Consider the following 21346-nt stretch of genomic DNA (forward strand, 5'->3'; position numbering starts at 1 on the left):
GCCTTACTAAAGTCTAGATAAGCGATGTCTACTGCTCCTCCGCCATCTATTATTTTAGTCACCCAATCAACAAAAAAACCAATAAGATTAGTTTGACATGATATCCCTGAAGTAAACCCATGCTGTTTTTCATCTTTCAATCCATGTGATTTTAGATGTTCCCCAATCCTCTCCTTAGGTATGGTTTCCATTAATTTCCCCACTATTGATGTCAGGGTTATTGGCCTATAGTTGCCCGATTCCTCCCTACTACCTTTCTTGTGAATGGGCACAACATTGGCTAATTTTCAATCTTTTGGGACGACTCCTGTTACCAGTGATTGGTTAAATAAATCTGTTAATGGTTTTGCTAGTTCACCACTAAGCTTTTTTAATAGCTTTGGGTGTATCCCATCAGGCCCCTGTGACTTATTTGTATTAATTTTAGACAGCTGACTTAGAACCTCTTCCTCTGTAAAGACACATGCGTCAAAAGATTAATTAATCTTCCTTCCTAACTGAGGTCCTTTTCCTTCATTTTCCTTTGTAAAAACTGAACAGAAGTATTTATGAAGGCAGTCAGCTAGTTCTTTATCTTCTTCCATATACCGTCCTTCTTTTGCTTTTAATTTGGTAATTCCTTGTTTTAGTTTCCTTTTTTCATTTATGTATCTGAAGAATGTCTTATCACCTTTTTTCACTGACTGAGCTAGTTTCTCTTCTGCCTGTGCTTGGCCTCTCTCTGCCTAATCTTATAAATTTGACTGTCATCCTTGTTTTTTTTTTTTTTTTTTTTTTTAAATAATTACTAAATGCTATCTTTTTGTTTTTAATGATTTTGGCCACTTCTGCTGAGTACCACAGTGGTCTCTTATTTTTTTTTGCTTTTACTGACAAGCCTAATGCAATTATCTGTTGCCTTTAATAGAGCCACTTTTAGGTAGTCCCATTTCTACTGGACTCCATTGAAACTGTTCCAATCTGATAGGGACTCGTATACCACTAATCTAATTTTAGAAAAGTCTGTTTTTCTAAAATCTAAAACTTTTGTTTTTGTGTGGTGTGACTCAGTCACTGTACTTATAGTAAACCACACTGACTGGTGATCACTAGATCCTAAGCTTTCCCCTACAGTAATATCAGATACCAAATTCCCATTTGTGAGTACTAAATCTAAAATGGCCTCCTTCCGGGTTGGCTCCTCAACTACTTTCTGTAGAGATAATCCCAGTAGGGAATTTAGTATATCTGTACTCCTGGCAGAACTAGCCATTTTCGTTTTCCAGTTTACATCAGGAAGATTAAAGTCTCCCATAATGATAACTTTCCCTTTCAATGTCATTTTAGCTATTGCCTCAAATAGTAGATAATCTAATTTTTTTACTTGGCTAGGTGGCCTATATATCACACCTACACGAGTTACCTTATGTTTATCAAGCTGCAACGTAACCCAAACTGACTCTCAATGGGTCTCGCTAACTTGTATTAAATTAGATTTTATGCTATCTTTCACATACAGGGCCACCCCTCTCCCTTTCTTGCCTTTTCTGTCTTTCCTATATAGAGAGAACCCTGGTATTGTTATATCCCAGTCATTACTCCCATTGAACCATGTCTCAGTAACAGCCACTAAATCTATATTCTCAGATGCCATTATAGACTCAAGTTAATTGATCTTATTCCCTAAACTGCGAGCATTTATAGACAAGACTCTGAGCTCGTCATTTCTTAACTTATGTGCTACTGGCATCTTCTGGCATTGTTCCGGGGGGCAGTCAGACTGCTGGATTATCACTCTTTTGCCCCCCTTTCCTAGTTTAAATGCTCCTTAGCAAATACTTGTACAGTTCTTTTTCATTCCAATGAGAGCTAACATGAAACACAAACCTAAACCCTTGGTTTTGACACCATTCACCAAGCCATACATTGAATTCCTTAATGCACATCTTCCTGCCATGTTGAAGGTTATGCACAGGCAAAACTGCAGAGAATGAAACAGTCGATGCAACCTCCCGTAAATCATTACCAAGTGTGTGAAAAGCTTCCTTTACCTTTGAAACCTCATTGCAAGCCAGATCATTTGTCCCAGGATGGACAATAACATTTGCCTCCCTTTCCTGCTTTGCTTGCCTAACAATATTAAGGATACGTCGTCTATCCCTGCTAGCAGTAGCACCAGGGAGACATCTCACAAAACCATTTTCCTCAAACTTCACACCTCTTATAATAGAATCGCCCACCAACAGCTGCTTACTATCAGTCCTCACCTTATCCTTTTTGTCTTTGGCTGCAGTCTTGCATACTTTAGGCATAGGAGATGATTGTTCCTCACCCACTGTGCCTGAGCCATCCTCCATGTTGCTCTTGCGCTCTGAAAGTGCTGCAAATGAATTATGGAGAGCCACAGATTGTGGGACATGTCTTCTATCCACAACTCTAAGTCTACCAGAACCTGCAGTAACCCATCTTCCATTTCTAGGGGGCCTCTGTGGCAGTGGCATTGCGACATCTCCAGCCTGAGTTTGTTTAACAGTTAATTTACAAATCTCGGATTTTAAAAATGCAATTTCATGCTGCATTATGGAGAGCTGTCTACAGATCAGACAATATCCAAACCTCTGAAGAGTGGAACCTGAAATAAAAGCACAACAATTCCTGCACAGAACCAGGTCTGCCATTTTAAAGAGGGGAAAGATTTTAAACAAACAAATCTTACTTTTTTTAGATTGTATCCACCTCCAGATTACCTCCTGAGTATCTCCTGTATATCTCAGATGCACTTAGTAATGCTGTACTTTGAGAATGCTGCAAGCTATAATTAGGCAAGCTAATACTATGTTGCTTTATATACACACACTCCCACAAAAGCTCCTCCCCCAATAACAAATTTAACACCTTAATCACCCTATGCTCATTTGCAATCAGACAATAGCAAAAACATGTCTAACAAATTCCTTACCTGTTTTGAAGCACAGTGTCTGAGTAGCCACCAAAAACACAGCTGAAGTTCTGCTGTTTTGAAGCACAGTGTCTGAGTAGCCACCAAAAACACAGCTGAAGTTTTGCTACAGTGGAAAAGCTCTAAGTTAGTCTCTAAGTTAGTCTCCTGAATATCTCAGATGCACTTAGTAATGCTGCACTTTTAGAATGCTGCAAGCCACTTATAGTGGCCTATAATGTCTCTGTATGGTGGTGATAATGGTGTCAACGGTGTCTCCTACCTGGGTACGGCTGGACTCCTGGATCATTTGCAATAAATTATGTGTAGTGATAGTAGGAGTAATTGAGGAATATTGCAGCAGAAATTGATGTCCAGACTTTTAGGTGAAATTCAAACTTGTCTTCACTGAAGATAACTTTCATCCAAGCAGAATACAGCTTTGGTCTTTGGTCCCAGCAGGTTTTGGCAATGGTTGGCAGAAATAAATCTTCTGCACTATACCTCTGGAGCTTGCAGGAAAAGACATCTGCTTGTTAGCACTGTAACTGTGGCAGGAATTTATCTTCTGCGCTTCTCTCTATCTTTTGCTTTGTGCAGAGGATGAATATGGCTTCTCCTAGGTCTCTGGACTTAACTCACAGATATGCTCTCAGGGAATGTGTCACGGGAAGGGAAGGTAGAAGGAAGTGCACCCCCTAGACTGCCACCCTCAACCCTGTCCCTGCCTACTTGCACCACCCACCCTAGTTGATGGGGTGCAACAGGGCGACGGTCCCTAACCTCTGTAAGTGCCGGGTAGGGGAGGAAGGAACAGAGAGGGTACCGGACAGCTAGGCAGAGAATGGTACGCGAGATGCAGGCAGACAAATGGACAAGGAAGTGGACAAGAGAGAGGTACCCTGTGAAGGAGAAGGCAAAGGCCGGTCAGCTAGCTGAGGTCAGTCCGGGAGGTCACGTCAATACAAGGGAAGAGGCAGGTGGCAAATCCGAGAACGAGCCGAGGTCAGAATCCGAGATGTAGCGGCAAAACCAAGGGAGGTCAGGAAACGGTCAAGGTCAAATTCCAGAGGTCAATCAATAGAGTAGCTAACAATACGCACAGCCTAAGAGACTAAAATCACAGGCAACCTGTAGCCAGCAAGCCGCTTGTATTTATAGTGGGGAGTGAGGGTCATGTGACGTAGCCAGCATCACATGACCGACAGACAGACAAGTCGAGCACCGAGTGATCAGCTCGGCGCTCAAGGCAGACCTAGGAGCAGGGAGCCTCCCAGCTAGCAAAGCTGCCCTGGGAACAAGGCCAAACACAGATCCTCGCTCCCGAAGCTAAGCAAAAGGTCTGTGGCTGATGGGAGACCGAGTGCGCCTTCAGTGCTCCATTACAGTACCCCCCTTTCCACGAGGGGCCTCTGGACCCAACAATCGCGGAAAGGGCTTCTCAGGGTGTTCCCAGTGAAATCTAGCAATTAACTTGGAGGCATGCATCCTAGACACAGGAACTCGGGACCTCTCTTCAGGTCCAAAACCTTTCCAGTGGACCAGGTATTGAAAGGAGTTCCTAACCTTTCTAACATCAATAATTCTAGAGATGATGAATTACTCCTTACCTTCAACCTCCACAGGTAGGGGAGGTTTTTTGGAAGGAGCCATTGGTGACACATATTTCTTGAGTAACGATTTATGGAACACATTAGGTATACGAAGGGAGTCAGGTGGTTTCACTCTAAAAGACACCGGATTAATAACCTCAATAATATTATATGGTCCTATGAAACGCAGAGAGAATTTCCTAGAACAATGTTTCAAAGAAAGATTTTTAGTCAACAACCACACTTTATTGCCGCTGCTTTTCTGTCGCTTTCTTATGCTTTCTGTTATGTTATGATGTTATGAAGCATTAAGTAATTTTTATGCTGAAGGTAAGCAGCAAATAATACTGTGAAAAATGTACTAACTTTATTGTGTGTGTCCTGGATGAACACGCTAACCCAGAAACTGGTGAACGCAAGTAACTGTTTTAAGGGATAATACTAACAGACAGTTGAGAAGGAAGTTGTGCATAGACATAGGTCCTTCACGGTTCAGTACAGCCAGTCCTGGGGAAAGTTTTGCTCTGCCTCCGTCTCAATTAAGTTATAAGAAATGGGTGCAAAGCAAGGAAAGGTCTCTCCACCCCCTTCGAATGTAGGAGAAACATGTAAGGATTATGTAGCCCGGGACTGTGGGACTGATTATTATTTAGTTACTCCCTGGGTGGATAATACGGCAGCATGGACAGAGGGATTGAAGAGTATAAATTCGTTCCCTCGCGAAGGGGCTAATGACACCATCCATATGGATATGGTAAAAGGGTTATGTTTGGGTGACACTGAAGCTTACCCATATAATGGTCCAGACCCCCAGTGGGACATGCAGTATATGTAGTCGGGAGGGCAAAATTGGCTTACTTATGCACCATATTGATATGATAGACCAAATAAAAAGGTTAACAAACAGAAGGCTGAGAACCAGGAGGGATATAATAAGAAGCATGAGTTAGAAAAAAAATTGACAAGGGGTTCACTCCAGAAGCCCCCTCCTCCCTATTTAGGAAATACCCCACAGATATATCCATCCCTTCCAAAAGATGACTTAGATTAAAAGGGCAGTACTTTGAGGCCCAGGTATTATTTCATTGGCTCAAAAGGAAGAAGAGATAGGAGAAGAAGAGATAACACTCTAGCATCCTTTCACAGTGCACACGTCTTCTTCAAAGCATCTGTTGGGAGATAGTAGACAAACACTGCCCACAGCACAGCTCTATGCCCCCCTTCCTCTCCTCATAGCGTTGCATAGACAGAGCTGACTAACAGCAGAAAGGGGAGGGGGGAGGCTCCTGAGATAAGGAGAAGTTTGTAACAACTTAAGATTAACCAGTTACTGTCCTAGAGATACAAAAATAATATAGAATAAACTTCACACATTTCTACCACTAGGGATGTCATATCTCCCATGCGCCTTAGATCACAAAAAATATTCTCCCAAACCTGAACATATACCTCATCATGTGGACAGTGACCTTGAGGAACAGTTCACTTTTATGACTGTAGGGGACACCTTGTTAAAGAAACCTATTGAAGTAGATGATATTAATAAGATTGTTATTATACCCATAGCCCCTGTGGTTCCAGACGTACCATCTCTGCTATCAGCTATTCCTGCCCATGCAGAGTTTTTCTCTGTTATTGATTTAAAGAATGCATTTTTTTCTGTCCCAGTTGACAAGGAGACACGGACACTTTTTGCTTTTACATTAAAATTTTGCCAGTATACTTGGTGTAGAATGCCTCAGGGTTATGTAGACTCCCCAGTAGTCTACTCCATTGTCCTCCAAGTTACACTGCGCCCCTGGACTGCCCCTCATGGTTCTGTCCTTCTACAATATGTGGACGATCTCCTCATATGTAGTTCTACTCGGAAGGCCTGCCAGGCAGACTGTGTTAGTTTATTACTGTGGTTATGTGAAAGTGGTCACAAAGTTTCTAGGAAGAAAATTAGCCCTAGCAGAAATTAGGATGCAGCCTAATAAGAATACTGGTTACTCACCATTTGAGGTCCTAATGGGAAGACCATTCCCTACCCCTTGGGGCCCAAAGGCCCCTGTGATAGAAAAAGGGGATCTAGAAGTAGTACAGGCAGAATATGTGAGGAAACTTGTATAAACTTTAGATCAAATTGAACGAGATGTTGCTCATGCCTCTCCTTTCTCTCCACAGGAACCTACGCATCCTTTCCAACCAGGAGACGTGGTGATAGTCCAGCGCCTGGCAAAAGGATCGGAACAGACTGAGTTCCCGTTTGGACCACCCACCCGAGTGGTAGCAGTCACCAGAATAGCGATTCTCATAGAAGAGGCTCCAATCTGGATTCATGCTAGCAGAGTGAAAAGGATCCCTGAGGCTTCTTCCCCGTTGACAGACAAAGACGAAGAGGGTGAAGCAGGTGTGAATTCCCTGAACAAAGAGGGGAACTCAAAAGAAGTTTCCCTGAAAAGTGCCTTGCCACAAGCTGAAGATGATGACCCCACAATATTCTGGGAGATTCGTTTGTCTGGTGATAATTATTAATCTTTGTGTTTTATTGCCAGTCTGGCTTATTACTACATGTATTTATCACCCAGATGAGATGAGTTTCTTCTGCGGTGCACCAAATAATCAGCCAGTATATAAAAGAGCTCAGGAGCAAGATTCCTTTGCTCCCGTCCCCTTTTATTCTGAACAGAATAGTATAGTCAGGATGGAAAATGCCCTAAATGTTAGTTCATTGTGCCTTAAAGACTTACAGAGCCCACGGGATCTTATACAAACATGTGTAATTACTGTGCCTACACCCGATGAATCCCTCCTTGAAATCTGGGCGATGGCTAACAATACACAATTTTTTATTCCCTTGTATGACTTCTGTGGGGAGCAGGGGCGGATTAAGTGCATGATAGGCCCGGGGCTGTCTACCCAACTTGGGCCCCCCCCCTCCATTTTAGTTTTTTTTTTTTTTTTGTATGAAGAGGCTGCGGTGCTTCATGGGCGCCACAGTCTCTTCTTAGGCCATATGACATCTTCAGACTAAATAAAAAGACCCCAAATTGGGTCCTAAACTGAAAAATTTGGTCGCCAAATTTAAAATACATATAATTGTAATAAAAAAGACATGGAGGAGAATACAGCACCACATACCTCTTACATCCAGTGACATCTCCTGTCATGTAGACCTTCTCTTTCCTCTTCTCCTCCATTTGACCCAGACCACCATGGCAAATTCTTTCAGCCGCATCTCGTCTCTACAGTTTGTAACACAGACACATTAGATTTTAAAAAATTTCCATCAACCTCCTCATCCTGGTGTCCCCACAGTGTCATCCTGCCACCCCCAATACTGTGCCCGTTGTGCTCCCCAATGCCCCAGGAACTATACTGCTGAAAAATAGTGACCCTGATAGATATCATTGGGGTAATTTATCAAACTGGTGTAAAATAGAACTGGATTTCCAAAAGAGCTGTCAAATATGAAAGGTGGAATCTGATTGGCTGCTATGGGCAACTAAGCTAGTTCTGCTTTACACCAGTTTGATAAATTACCCCAAATGTTCCTATAGTGTCCACAACAGCTATAATGTCCCCTAGAGTGCCCCCAGTAATAATAACACCCTCTATTGTGCTCCAGGTAATAATCCCTGTATAGTGTCCCCAGAAATAATAGAATTGCCCGAACAGTGCCTCCCCAATAGCAACACCCCCATATAGTAATTTACACCACACTGCCCCCACATAGTTAATCCTCCCATAGTAATTTGCCCCCACACAGTAATTTTCCCCAAACTGCCCCATATAGTAGTTTTTCCCCCACACAGTAATTTGCCCCACACTGCCCCACATAGTAATTTCCACCACACTGCCCCACATAGTAATTTCCACCACACTGCCCCACATAGTAATTTGCCCTCACACTGCCCCCACATAGCAATTTCCCCACACTGTTCCCACATAGCAATTTCCCCACACTGCCCCCACACAATAGTTTTCCCCCACATAGTAATTTGCCCCCACATATCATTTTTCCCACATAGAAATTACCCCACACTGTCCCCACATAGAAATTACCCCACACTGCCCCCACATAAAAATTACCCCACACTGTCCCCACATTGCAATTTCCCCCAAACTGCCCCCACACAATAGTTTCCCCCACACTGCCCCCACACAATAGTTTCCCCCACACTGCCCCCACACAATAGTTTCCCCCACACTGCCCCCACACAATAGTTTCCCCCACACTGCCCCCACACAATAGTTTCCCCCACACTGCCCCCACAAAGTAATTTGCCCCACACACTGCCCCCACATAGTAATTTGCCCCCACACTGCCCCATATAGTAATTTGTCCCCACATAGCAATTTCCCCACACTGTCCCCACATAGAAATTACCCCACACTGTCCCCACATAGCAATTACCCCACACTGTCCCCACATAGCAGGTACCCCCACACAATAGTTTCCCCCACACTGCCCCATATAGAAATTTGCCCCTACATAGTAGTCCCTCCCATAATAATTTGCCCCCACAATGCCCCCACATAGCAATTTGCCCCCACACTGCCCCCACATAGCAATTTGCCCCCACACTGCCCCATCTAGCAATTTGCCCCCACATAGTAGTCCCTCTCATAATAATTTGCCCCCACACTGCCCCCACATAGCAATTTGCCCCCACACTGCCCCAGCTAGTAATTTGCCCCCACATAGTAGTCCCTCTCATAATAATTTGCCCCCACATAGTAATTTGTCCCCACATAGTATTCCCTCTCATAATAATTTGCCCCCACACAATAGTTTTCCCCACACTGCCCCCACATAGTAATTTGCCTCCACATAGCAATTTTCCCACATAGCAATTACCCCACACTGTCCCCACATAGAAATTACCCCACACTGTCCCCACATAGCAATTACCCCACACTGTTCTCACATAGAAATTACCCCACACTGTCCCCACATGGCAATTTCCCCAACACTGCCCCCACACGGCAATTTCCCCCACACTGCCCCCACATAGTAATTTGCCCCCACACGGCAATTTCCCCCACACTGCCCCCACATAGTAATTTGCCCCCACACTGCCCCATATAGTAATTTGTCCCCACATAGCAATTTCCCCCACACAATAGTTTCCCCCACACTGGCCCCATATAGAAATTTGCCCCCACATAGTAGTCCCTCACATAATAATTTGCCCCCACACTGCCCCCACATAGCAATTTTCCCCCACACTGCCCCATCTAGTAATTTGCCCCTACATAGCAGTCCCTCTCATAATAATTTGCCCCCACATAGTAATTTGCCCCCACATAGTATTTCCTCTCATAATAATTTGCCCCCACATAGTAATTTGTCCCCACATAGTATTCCCTCTCATAATAATTTGCCCCCACACAATAGTTTTCCCCACACTGCCCCCACATAGTAATTTGCCCCCACATAGTAATTTGCCCCACATAGCAATTTTCCCACATAGCAATTACCCCACACTGTCCCCACATAGCAATTACCCCACACTGTCCCCACATAGAAACTACCCCACACTGTCCCCACATGGCAATTTCCCCCACACTGCCCCACACGGCAATTACCCCCACACTGCCCCCACACGGCAATTTCCCCCACACTGCCCCACATAGTAATTTGCCCCCACACTGCCCCCACATAGTAATTTGCCCCCACACTGCCCCCACATAGTAATTTGCCCCCACACTGCCCCATATAGTAATTTGTCCCCACATAGCAATTTCCCCCACACAATAGTTTCCCCCACACTGCCCCATATAGAAATTTGCCCCCACATAGTAGTCCCTCACATAATAATTTGCCCCCACACTGCCCCCACATAATAATTTGCCCCCACACTGCCCCCACATAGCAATTTGCCCCCCACACTGCCCCATCTAGTAATTTGCCCCCACATAGTAGACCCTCTCATAATAATTTGCCCCCACATAGTATTCCCTCTCATACTAATTTGCCCCCACACTGCCCCCACATAGCAATTTGCCCCCACACTGCCCCATCTAGTAATTTGCCCCCACATAGTATTCCTTCCCATAATAATTTGGCCCCATACAGCCCCCACATGTACTCAATTTATCTTCCCTAATATGTCCTCCTGTGTGTCCCCCCCAAGTAGGCACATAAAATAAAAAAATAAAAAATGAACAAAAAATGAAAAGATAAATACTCACCTATGTCTAGGGCCAGGCGCTTGCTCACAGAGGAAGGAGGGATGAGTCAGGCGCGTCACAGTGCTGCATCCCGGCACAGGCACGCGATGACGTCATTGCGCACGCCTGCGCCGGGATTTCACTACCGCATAGGCCTCAGGCCTACAAGGCCTGAAGCCTATGGCGGTGATCGGCGACGGGACAGGGAGCTATGCGCTCCCATGCCCCGCCGCAGTATGTGGGCGTTCGGGTCAGCGTTGGGCCCCCCAGCGGTGCTGGGCCCGGGGCTGCCGACCCGAACGTCCCTATTGTAATCCGCCACTGGTGGGGAGTGTCAGAAATTAGGAAATAGCAGCGATAATATTAGAATAACTACTATTAACGTGACTGCAGCAGAGACTTGGTTTACCTTTTCCCAGGATATGACTTTATACTGTGATAATAGAGACATAAAAAGTGGATTACCTAAGAATAGTGTATATGATTATATTGACGACACTTGTAAAAAGAATAGTAGGCTTGCTAGCTCCCTGGATAATTCCATGAGTTGTAATAAGACCATTGTGACTCCCAGTTTTATCTATAATATAATGCTCCCTAATATTACATTCCTGCTAATGTTATTGGAGGTCCCTGTGCGTTATCCAGGCTGACTTTGGCTCTTCCTAGTCAACCCCCTATCAGGAGAGCTTACAGATCGGTTACCAAGACTTTATCAGAAGACTGTGACTCTACTTTACCCCTTCTCAGCCGTACAGAATATACAAGTTTGGGCGCCTCTATATTAGGAGTGCCTGGACTGGCTATATATAATACTTGTACTATAAATTCTATTGCATGTGACTTAGCTAAATCTCTGAATCATACCTCTATCGCCTTATCAGACATGCTTTTAGATATACAAGGCGTAAGAGGAGCAGTGCTAGAAACTAGATTTGCTGTGGATTATCTGTTACTTAAACATAATATAGGATGTCAAGATTTTAAAGGAATGTGCTTTAATTTATCTGATCATTCCAGATCAATCCAGTCCCATATTCAAGAGTTACATGAAATTGCTAATAATATCAGGAAAGATGTTGATTCATCCTCTTGGTGGGACTGGTTATTGAGCTGGCTGCTGGATTTGAGTTGGTTAAGAACATTATTGATCAGTATTATAATTATAATTGCTTCCTTGATTGTCATATGTTGTTGTATCCAATGTATCCCTTGCCTCATACAGATGTTTTGTGTAATGTGTCCAAAACCCACAGACCCTGGACAATCATATGCTACTTACCTCTCTATGAGAGAAAAAAGATAAGTCATATTCATGACTTAAGAGGGTATTGAAGGGTTAAATAGAATAAGCTATATGATCTGTATGAAGGACAGGAGGTTGGGTGACATCATACTAGAGGGTGACTATATTTACATTGACCTTCTGTCTGTATAAGGAACTGTTCCTAGTCAGCATTATTGTAATGAGAGCTGCAGCTGTTATTGTATGGATGGATGGATGTATAAAAGGCCCGTATGGTCAAGAATAAACAGAACAGTTATTGACGTCATACTGCATGTGTCACTGATAGTTCTCCGGGCATGCCTTCGGGGACGAAGGAAGGAATCAAGGCGCATTGAGAAGGAAAGGATACTTTCACGCTACATGTCTGATCCTTGTCTGCTACGTCTCAACTCCTGTTGCTGACCCGGATTGCCTGACCTGTATCTGCCCTGACCTATTACTTGTATGACTATGCTTCTGCCTCATCCTTGTTCCTGCACTGTTGCTCCTGGTTACGACTCGGCCTGTTGACCACATCCATACCTCTGGTACATTGCTCTGGTACTTCCCGCTCCGCCTGAACCAAATTCTTTGTGTACCAATCCTCCTCAAGAGGTAAAGACCTGGTGTTGTAGTGTCCCACTACGTAAAGGTGGGCACTACTAAGGGTCAATTGGGTCATGTTGTCCCCCACCTCCTGTGGGAGATTGCTATTATGTTTTGTATTGTGTGACTGCATAATTCCATGTTAATTATCAGGCCTGCTAGGGGTGTAATTTCTCCTCCTAAGCTGTAGAGGGAACTAGGTAGCCCCCTAGTATATATAGTTAGGCCCAGACAGGAAAGAGTTAGTCCAGTCTAGTCCAGGAGGCTAAGTAGTACAGTCTAGCCTGCCTGAAGTCCTGAGCAAGTGAAGCTCAGAAGTTAGTTTAGGAGAACAAGTTTCCTCCTGAAGTTATCCTGCATCTTGCAAACTACAGAGCAGTGCTAATCTTATCCAGCCAAGTAGAAAGCTGAAGGGCAGAAGTTTATTGACAGCAAGAGGATTTATACCAGAGGAAGGTTTCCCTACCCAAGGATAAAGCCAGCTATTAGGCATACGGGCCTTGGAGAAAGCCAGACAGGATTCTGCAGAAAGTACAGCCTGATCTGTGAGTTTTATTCCCTCTGAGTTATCTTGCTAGGATTCTACCTGCCATTTATGTAAAGCCTGCCTGTTACCAATATCCTTCATATGGAACTGTCAGAAACTCGTACATAGTTGAACTGTTCAGTAAAGAGGAATTCTAGTTCACTACAATCGTGTGTACCTCTATTATTCCTCCTAACAATCGGTGTGCCACTGTTAATAGCACTGGCGTCACGAACTGTAAGGGATCTTGCCACAGGCACGCTAAACCTGCAACACCCATGACACCTCACCTATCCACCGGCCTGGTCCCTATATCTAGAGAGTGCCCCAGAGGATCTACGTGCCAGCCTCTCCATCACTGCTGTACGCCTGCCCATGGTATCCCACAAACTGTGAGTACTAAGAGCAACCCTCGGTCTGTTAACTGACCCCCATGACCTCACATTCGCTCACCCTGAAGGACTGGCGTACTGGCATTGTTCCCTTCTGGAAAGTCTATCCCCACCATCTGGGATACTGTGAAGAATGAGGGGTTCACTCAGACAACGCCCTTAGAGGAGGTTGGCCAAGGCCAAAAATGGATCCAATAGAAAAGAGACAAAAGTCCCTAATTTGTATTTTCAAATCCTTTTGAATCCACTCCTGCTTTGGCTGAAAAACCTGCAGGAAAATCTGCCTCAAATCCTCTTCCTAAAATTGTTTGTGTGAACCTAACCTGAAGTATGGAAACATATTGTAAATATACAATAGTGATGTCTATATGATTTTTATCCCTACAGTATGAGAGCTAGTTCAAAGTATGCAGAGATCTTTTAAAAACGTATTCATCTCACATTTCTGTTGACATAGCTGTATGAAGAGTGCAGTGATAAGATATTTGCCCCTCACATGATTTCTTCAACTAATTTAGGCTAGTTATTTGTGGGATAAATTGTAGTTTTTACAGCTATTTTAGGGTATACATAACTTACTGATTAACCTTTATTAACTCTTTTGGGGAGATGGGAAAAAAACAGCAATATCGGCACTGGGTTTTTACATTATACATTTTGTGGTGTCTTCGCCATAAATAGCATTATAATTTTATTCTCTGGGTCAGTACGATTACAACAATACCATTACATATAGTTTTTTTTTTTACGTTTTACTACTTTTGCAAAACAAAAACCCCTTTTTTTTAAAATGAAAAAGTAAATGGAATTCTCATCCCATCTTTGTATAAAAGGAAAATAAGGTAATGTGTTGGAGCAGATGACATTTCCAGATGTTGCCTCAATATTTCCACATAATTTTCCTTCCACATAATGCCATAAATTTTTTAGAGATTTTTCAATTTTGCAGTTGACAATGTAACTACAGATACAAAAAGTATTCCAAGTTTATAATCTCAAAATAATCCTGAGAGGGGCTTTAAGTGTAAATGTACTGCTTACACTAGAGCAGGATTATTCTTAACGAAAGAAGGGTTGATCCTTAAAGGGAGTCTGTCACCAGTCACCTCCCTATCAAACTGTTTGCATAGACACATAGCTGTGGTTCACCTGGTTAAAAGACTGTTTTTCCTGAGATATAATACTTCCTATTCATATGCAAATTAGGTGCAATTTTGTGCAATGAAAGTGTCACCGTTGCTCTTGTTGAACCCAATCTCTACTAATTTCTGTGGCCAGCCCTTCCTTGACTGCTTTGATTGACGTCTTGTCAGTTGCAAAGCAGCGTGTGTGTGTGTGGGGTTCTGGCCACAGAAAGGAGTGGAGCTTTGGTGCAACAAGAGCAATAGTAGCACCCTTATTACACCAAAGGCTTAATTTGCAAATTAAGAAAAAGTATCATAACTGGGGAACAGAGGTGAACCACAGCTATGTGTCTCTCCCCACTCCTTATTGCTTTATTCAATAGGAAGAAAGGTGTCAATTAGTGGCAGGTGGCATGAATATGAAGACTCTGTAGCACTCAATCTGTATTGAGTGGACTCCAGCGCTCAGCCCACTCTGGAGTTGCTCCATACAGATTTTGGCAAAACGAATGGGTCAATTCATATAAGGTACCCAGTGTTTTTCTTGGGGTATCTGTCACCAGTTTATGCTGCCCTCAGATAGAGCAGCATAAAAAATGGACACTGATTCCCTTTAAAGATAATACAATAAGAAGAAATGAATTGAAAAGACAGCTATGCTATATAGGCACAGGCGCTCCTATTAGCCAAAAGGCACAACATTTGTTGTGCTGTTTTGGCTAGCAGGATGAATGGACCTTACATAAGGCAGCATTTTCAGATGACAGATCTGCTTTAACCACCTCAGCCCCCCTAGCTTAAACCCCCTTAATGACCAGACCACTTTTTACAATTCTGCACTACACTACTTTCACAGTTTATTGCTCGGTCATACAACTTACCACCCAAATTAATTTTACCTCCTTTTCTTCTCACTAATAGAGTTTTTATTTGGTGGAATTTCATTGCTGCTGACATTTTTACTTTTTTTGTTATTAATCGAAATGTACCAAAATTTTTGCAAAAAAATGACATTTTTCACTTTCAGTTGTATTTTTTTTTAAACTACATTTCTATATGAATTCTTCTCTAAATGTATTGTTCTACATGTCTTTGATTAAAAAAAAACATGCAATAAGTGTATATTTATTGGTTTGCGCAAAAGTTATAGCGTTTACAAACTATGGTACAAAAATGTGAGCTTTCGCATTTTGAAGCAGCTCTGACTTTCTGAGCACCTGTCATGTTTCCTGAGGTTCTACAATGGCCAGACAGTAGAAAAACCCCACAAATGACCCCATTTCGGAAAGTAGACACCCTTAGGTATTCGCTGATGGGCATAGTGAGTTCATAGAAGTTTTTATTTTTTGTCACAAGTTAGCGGAAAATTATGATTTTTTTTTTCCTTACAAAGTCTCATATTCCACTAACTTGTGACAAAAAATAAAAACTTCCATGAACTCACTATGCCCATCACGAAATACCTTGGGGTGTCTTCTTTCCAAAATGGGGTCACTTGTGGGGTAGTTATACTGCCCTGGCATTTTAGGGGCCCTAATGCGTGGGAAGTAGTTTGAAATCCAAATGTGTAAAAAATGCAATGTGAAATCCTAAAGGTGCTCTTTAGAATTTGGGCCCCTTTGCCCACCTAGGCTGCAAAAAAGTGTCACACATGTGGTATCGCTGTACTCAGGAGAAGTAGGGCAATGTGTTTTAGGGTGTCTTTTTAGATATACCCATGCTGAGTGAGAGAAATATCTCTCTAAAAGATAACTTTTCCAATTTTTTTATACAAAGTTGTCATTTGATAACATTGTTATGTTAATTTTTGAAGTGTTTAAATTGCTCTTTAGGCCTCTTGCACACTAACGTATGTATTTTGCAGTCCGCAAAAAACGGATCCGCAAAAAATACAGATGACATTCGTGTACATTGCATATTTTAAGGAAAGGAACAGCTGAAACCTAATAGAACAGTACTATCTTTGTCTGTGATGCGAACAATAATAGAACAAGTTCTATTTTTTGGAGGAACGGAAGTACGGATATACGTAAACGGAATGCACACGGAGTAACTTGCTTTTTTTTGCGGACCCATTGAAATTAATGGTTCCACATATGGTTTGCAAAAAATAACTGAATGGACACGGAAAGAAAATACGTTCGTGTGCAAGAGGCCTTAGGCAGTCTTTTCTCTTCAAAATGATTTTCTAAATATTGCTCTCACTCAGCTTTCCGCACACCCTGAATGACACTGATGGTCAAGCATACCGGATCCACCTGGTTTCCTTTATGCAGGACTTTGTTTTCAGTCCTGCATAACGGAAACAAGAAGGGTCCATTATGCTTGGCCATAGACTTTTATTATGACGATAAGTCTATTAAAGGCTTCCAGTTTAAATTTAGTTATATTCCATAACAACGTTATAATCCATAACAAAATTCCTACACAACCTGAACCCGAACCTGTAAAGTTCGGGTTTGCGAATCCCTATTTATCTGCTTTCATTTATTTTCTTGCAGGCTGCAGCAGCAGCAGCAGCCATACACAACGTGTATGTTCAAGGGCATGTAAGGCTGAAGCTGATGACATCATAAAGAGCTTGGCAGCTGATGATGTCACAATGGTGCTGTAAAAACCCTGCCCTCGCCAGACTGGCTCAGACTTGGTACTGGTTGCCGGATGGTAACTGGCTCTTCTATTTGCAGATTTGCGACTGGAGATAATAAGCATGTGAGGATCCTCACAATTCAGAGGTAAGGTACCGCACCATATCTCTCACAAGGAGACCTCACCAGGGGCAGCTATGGCAATACAAGGTGGTGTAGCTTTAGCCAAGGACTTTATGGGTGCCATGCTTTACCTTGCATCATCACCATCACTATTATGACGACCATCATCCTCATTCTCACAATGTCCCTTCATAACTGCACATCTAGGGTTAGGTTCACATTTGCATCTTCATTTCTGTTCAATCATAGGAACAGAAACACAAAAGTTATTGGCAGTGATGGAGTCATCATATGAAGGACACTGAACGCCCTTTCCTACAGACCCTAGTGTCTGTCATGCGCTTCGTGAGGCTTTCAACGTGGTGTCTGTCACTTTATCATAAAAATATTGCATATGCTATACTATTTGTTTTGACAAATTTGCCAGAATCAGCTATGGAGGCTCCTAAGAGAACCTTCGTGAACCTTCCATAATTCTACAGCTGATGAAATCATAATGACACCATGGTTTCCAGGCAGCTGTTGATGTCACAATGGTGCTGTAAGAACCCTGCTATTGCCTGTCTGGGTAAGACTTGGTACTGGTTGTCGGCTGGTAACTAGCTCTTTAACCCCTTAGGGACGCATGACGTATCGGTACAGCATGTTTCCTGAGTCCATAAGGACCCATGACGTACCGGTACGTCATGAGTTTAAAATGAGATTGCGGCATCCTGTCTCAACGCCGGGGGGGTTATGTGACCCCCCGTATCGGCGATCCCAGTAAACCACAGATCAATTCAGACCTGCGGTTTGCTGCGCTGTCTGCCGATTCTGATCCCCGCAATCTCTGACCGCGGAGATCAAACTTATAAATGCCCCAAATAAAGTTTTATTCACCCCCCCTGCACCCCTTTGAATAATCGTTGGTGGCCAGTGCATATACCAGGGTGTCAGCACATTTAACCCTTTCCATACCGCGATCCGTGCAGACCGCTGTGCAGACCCGCACGGTGAACGCCATAAAAATAAAAATATAAAAATATGAGGAAGTTGAAATTTTGCCCACCTTACTTCCCCTAAAAGGTAATAAAAGTGATCAATAAAGTCGCATGTACGCCAAAATAGTACCAATCAAACCGTCATCTCATCCCGCAAAAATCATACCCTATCCAAGATAATCGCCCAAAAACTGAAAAAAACTATGGCTCTCAGACTATGGAAACACTAAAACATGATTTTTTGGTTTCAAAAATGAAATCATTGTGTAAAACTTATACTCTATAAAAATATCACATGACCTAAGCCCTTAGGTGACCACCGTAAAAAAATAAAAAGTAAAAACGGTGTAAAAAAAGCCATTTTTTTGTCATCTTACGTCACAAAAAGTGTAATAGCAAGCGATCAAAAAGTCATATGCACCCCAAAATAGTGCCAATCAAACTGTCATCTCATCCCGCAGAAAATGAGACCCTACTTAAGATAATGAACCAAAAACTGAAAAAACTATGGCTCTTACACTATGGAGACACTAAAACATTTTTTTTGTTTTAAAAAAGAAATCATTGTGTAAAACTTACATAAATAAAAAAAATTGTATACATATTAGGTATCGCCGCGTCTGTGACAACCTGCTCTATAAAAATACCACATGATCTAACCTGTCAGATGAATGTTGTAAATAACAAAAAAAAGCTTGCCAAAAAAGCTATTTCTTGTTACCTTGCCGCACAAAAAGTGTAATATAGAGCAACCAAAAATCATATGTACCCTAAAATAGTACCAACAAAACTGCCACCCTATCCCGTAGTTTCTAAAATGGGATCACTTTTTTGGAGTTTCTACTCTAGGGGTGCATCAGGGGGGCTTTAAATGGGACATGGTGTCAAAAAAAAACAGTCCAGCAAAATCTGCCTTCCAAAAACCGTATGGCATTCCTTTCCTTCTGCGCCCTGCCATGTGCCCATACAGCGGTTTACGACCACATATGGGGTGTTTCTGTAAACTACAGAATCAGGGCCATAAATCTTGATTTTTGTTTAACTGTTAACCCTTGCTTTGTAACTGGAAAAAAAATGGAAAATCTATCTCTATTTTCAATTAAATCTTGTGCAACACCTAAAGGGTTAACAAAGTTTGTAAAATCAGTTTTGAATACCTTGAGGGGTGTAGTTTCTTAGATGGGGTCACTTTTTTGGAGTTTCTACTCTAGGGGTGCATCAAAGGGCTTCAAATGGGACATGGTGTCAAAAAACCAGTCCAGCAAAATCTGCCTTCCAAAAACCATACGGCGCACCTTTCCCTCTACGCCCTACTGTGTGCCCGTACAGCAGTTTACGGCCACATATGGGGTGTTTCTGGAAACGGCAGAGTCAGGGCAATAAAGATACAGTCTTGTTTGGCTGTTAACCCTTGCTTTGTTAGTGGAAAAAATGGGTTAAAATAGAAAATTAGGCCAAAAAATGAAATTCTCAAATTTCAGCCCCATTTGCCAATAACTCTTGTGCAACACCTAAAGGGTTAACGAAGTTTGTAAAATCAGTTTTGAATACCTTGAGGGGTGTAGTTTATAGAATGGGGTCATTTTTGGGCGGTTTCTATTATGTAAGCCTCGCAAAGTGACTTCAGACCTGTAGTGGTCCCTAAAAATATTTTTTTTGTAAATTTCTGAAAAATTTTCAAGATTTGCTTCTAAACTTCTAAGCCTTGCAACATACCCAAAAAATAAAATATCATTCCCAAAATAATTCAAACATGAAGTAGACATATGGGGAATGTAAAGTCATCACAATTTTTGGGGGTATTACTATGTATTACAGAAGTAGAGAAACTGAAACTTTGAAATTTGCTAATTTTTCAAAATTTTTGGTAAACTAGGTATTTTTTTATGCAAAAATAATAATTTTCTTGACTTCATTTTACCAGTGTCATGAAGTACAATATGTGACGAAAAAACAGTCTCAGAATGGCCTGGATAAGTCAAAGTTTTTTTTAAAGTTATCAGCACTTAAAGTGACACTGGTCAGATTTGCAAAAAATGGCCAAGTCCTTAAGGTGAAATAGGGCTGAGTCCTTAAAGGGCTTGTCCGGGTTCAGAGCTGAACCCGGACATACCCTTATTTTCACCCCGGCAGCCCTCCTGAGCCTGGCATCGGAGCATCTCATGCTCCGATGCGCTCCCGTGCCCTGCGCTAGATCGCGCAGGGCACAGGCTCTTGTGTTTTCAATAACACACTGCCGGGCGGTAACTTCCGCCCAGCAGTGTGTTCGGTGACGTCACCGGCTCTGAGGGGCAGGCTTTAGCTCTGCCCTAGCCGTTTTACTGGAAGAATTAATCAACACCATCATTGGTAAGACCAGAAACTCAGATTTGGTGGAATGCACTGTAGCAGTGGAGGCCATCGGGAATGCAACAAGAGGTGCCCCAAAAGAAGTAACTGCAGTCCGAAATAGCATCTGTGAAGCTCTGCTAACAAAATTAGCGGACCACCGGGAGTCAACAGTCATCATAGAAATCTTAAAGACACTGAGCAAAATTGTAAGACTTTTGAGGCAACATAAACTGGGTGAGAACTTTGACAGAATCACAGAACTTTGTATATGTCTTCTCCACCACAACAAGCCTATGATACAGATGCATGCAGCTTCATTATTTGCCGATTTAGCACAAAGCTACGACACAAAGATATTCAGAAGTTTTGAAATCAGTGTCGAAAACAGCCTGTCCACGTTATTTATCAAACTGCACTCCAAAAAGTCACCTGTTGCAGCAGCTGGTGTCGTGGCCTTATTCCACTCTCTCCCATACATTGGTTGCACAGACCTGAAGACTCTCTTGGGAGGCCATTGTTCTGGAGAAGCCAAGGAAAAGCCGCTGAGTCTTTATGAAGCATTAGGACGGAAGCAACCAAGACTTCTGAAAATGATGATGCTTGAGTCTACAAGGTTTTTAAGGACCAAAAAAGAGAAGAATGCCGTTCTGAAACATCTGGAGATGCTGCGGGAAACAATTCCTCATGAAAACATGTCTCCAGAGGACCTGAAAGTAATCTTTATGGACCTCCTCAAAATTC

The sequence above is a fragment of the Bufo gargarizans genome, chromosome 1, assembly GCF_014858855.1.
Source record: "Bufo gargarizans isolate SCDJY-AF-19 chromosome 1, ASM1485885v1, whole genome shotgun sequence".
Classification (NCBI taxonomy): Eukaryota; Metazoa; Chordata; class Amphibia; order Anura; family Bufonidae; genus Bufo; species Bufo gargarizans.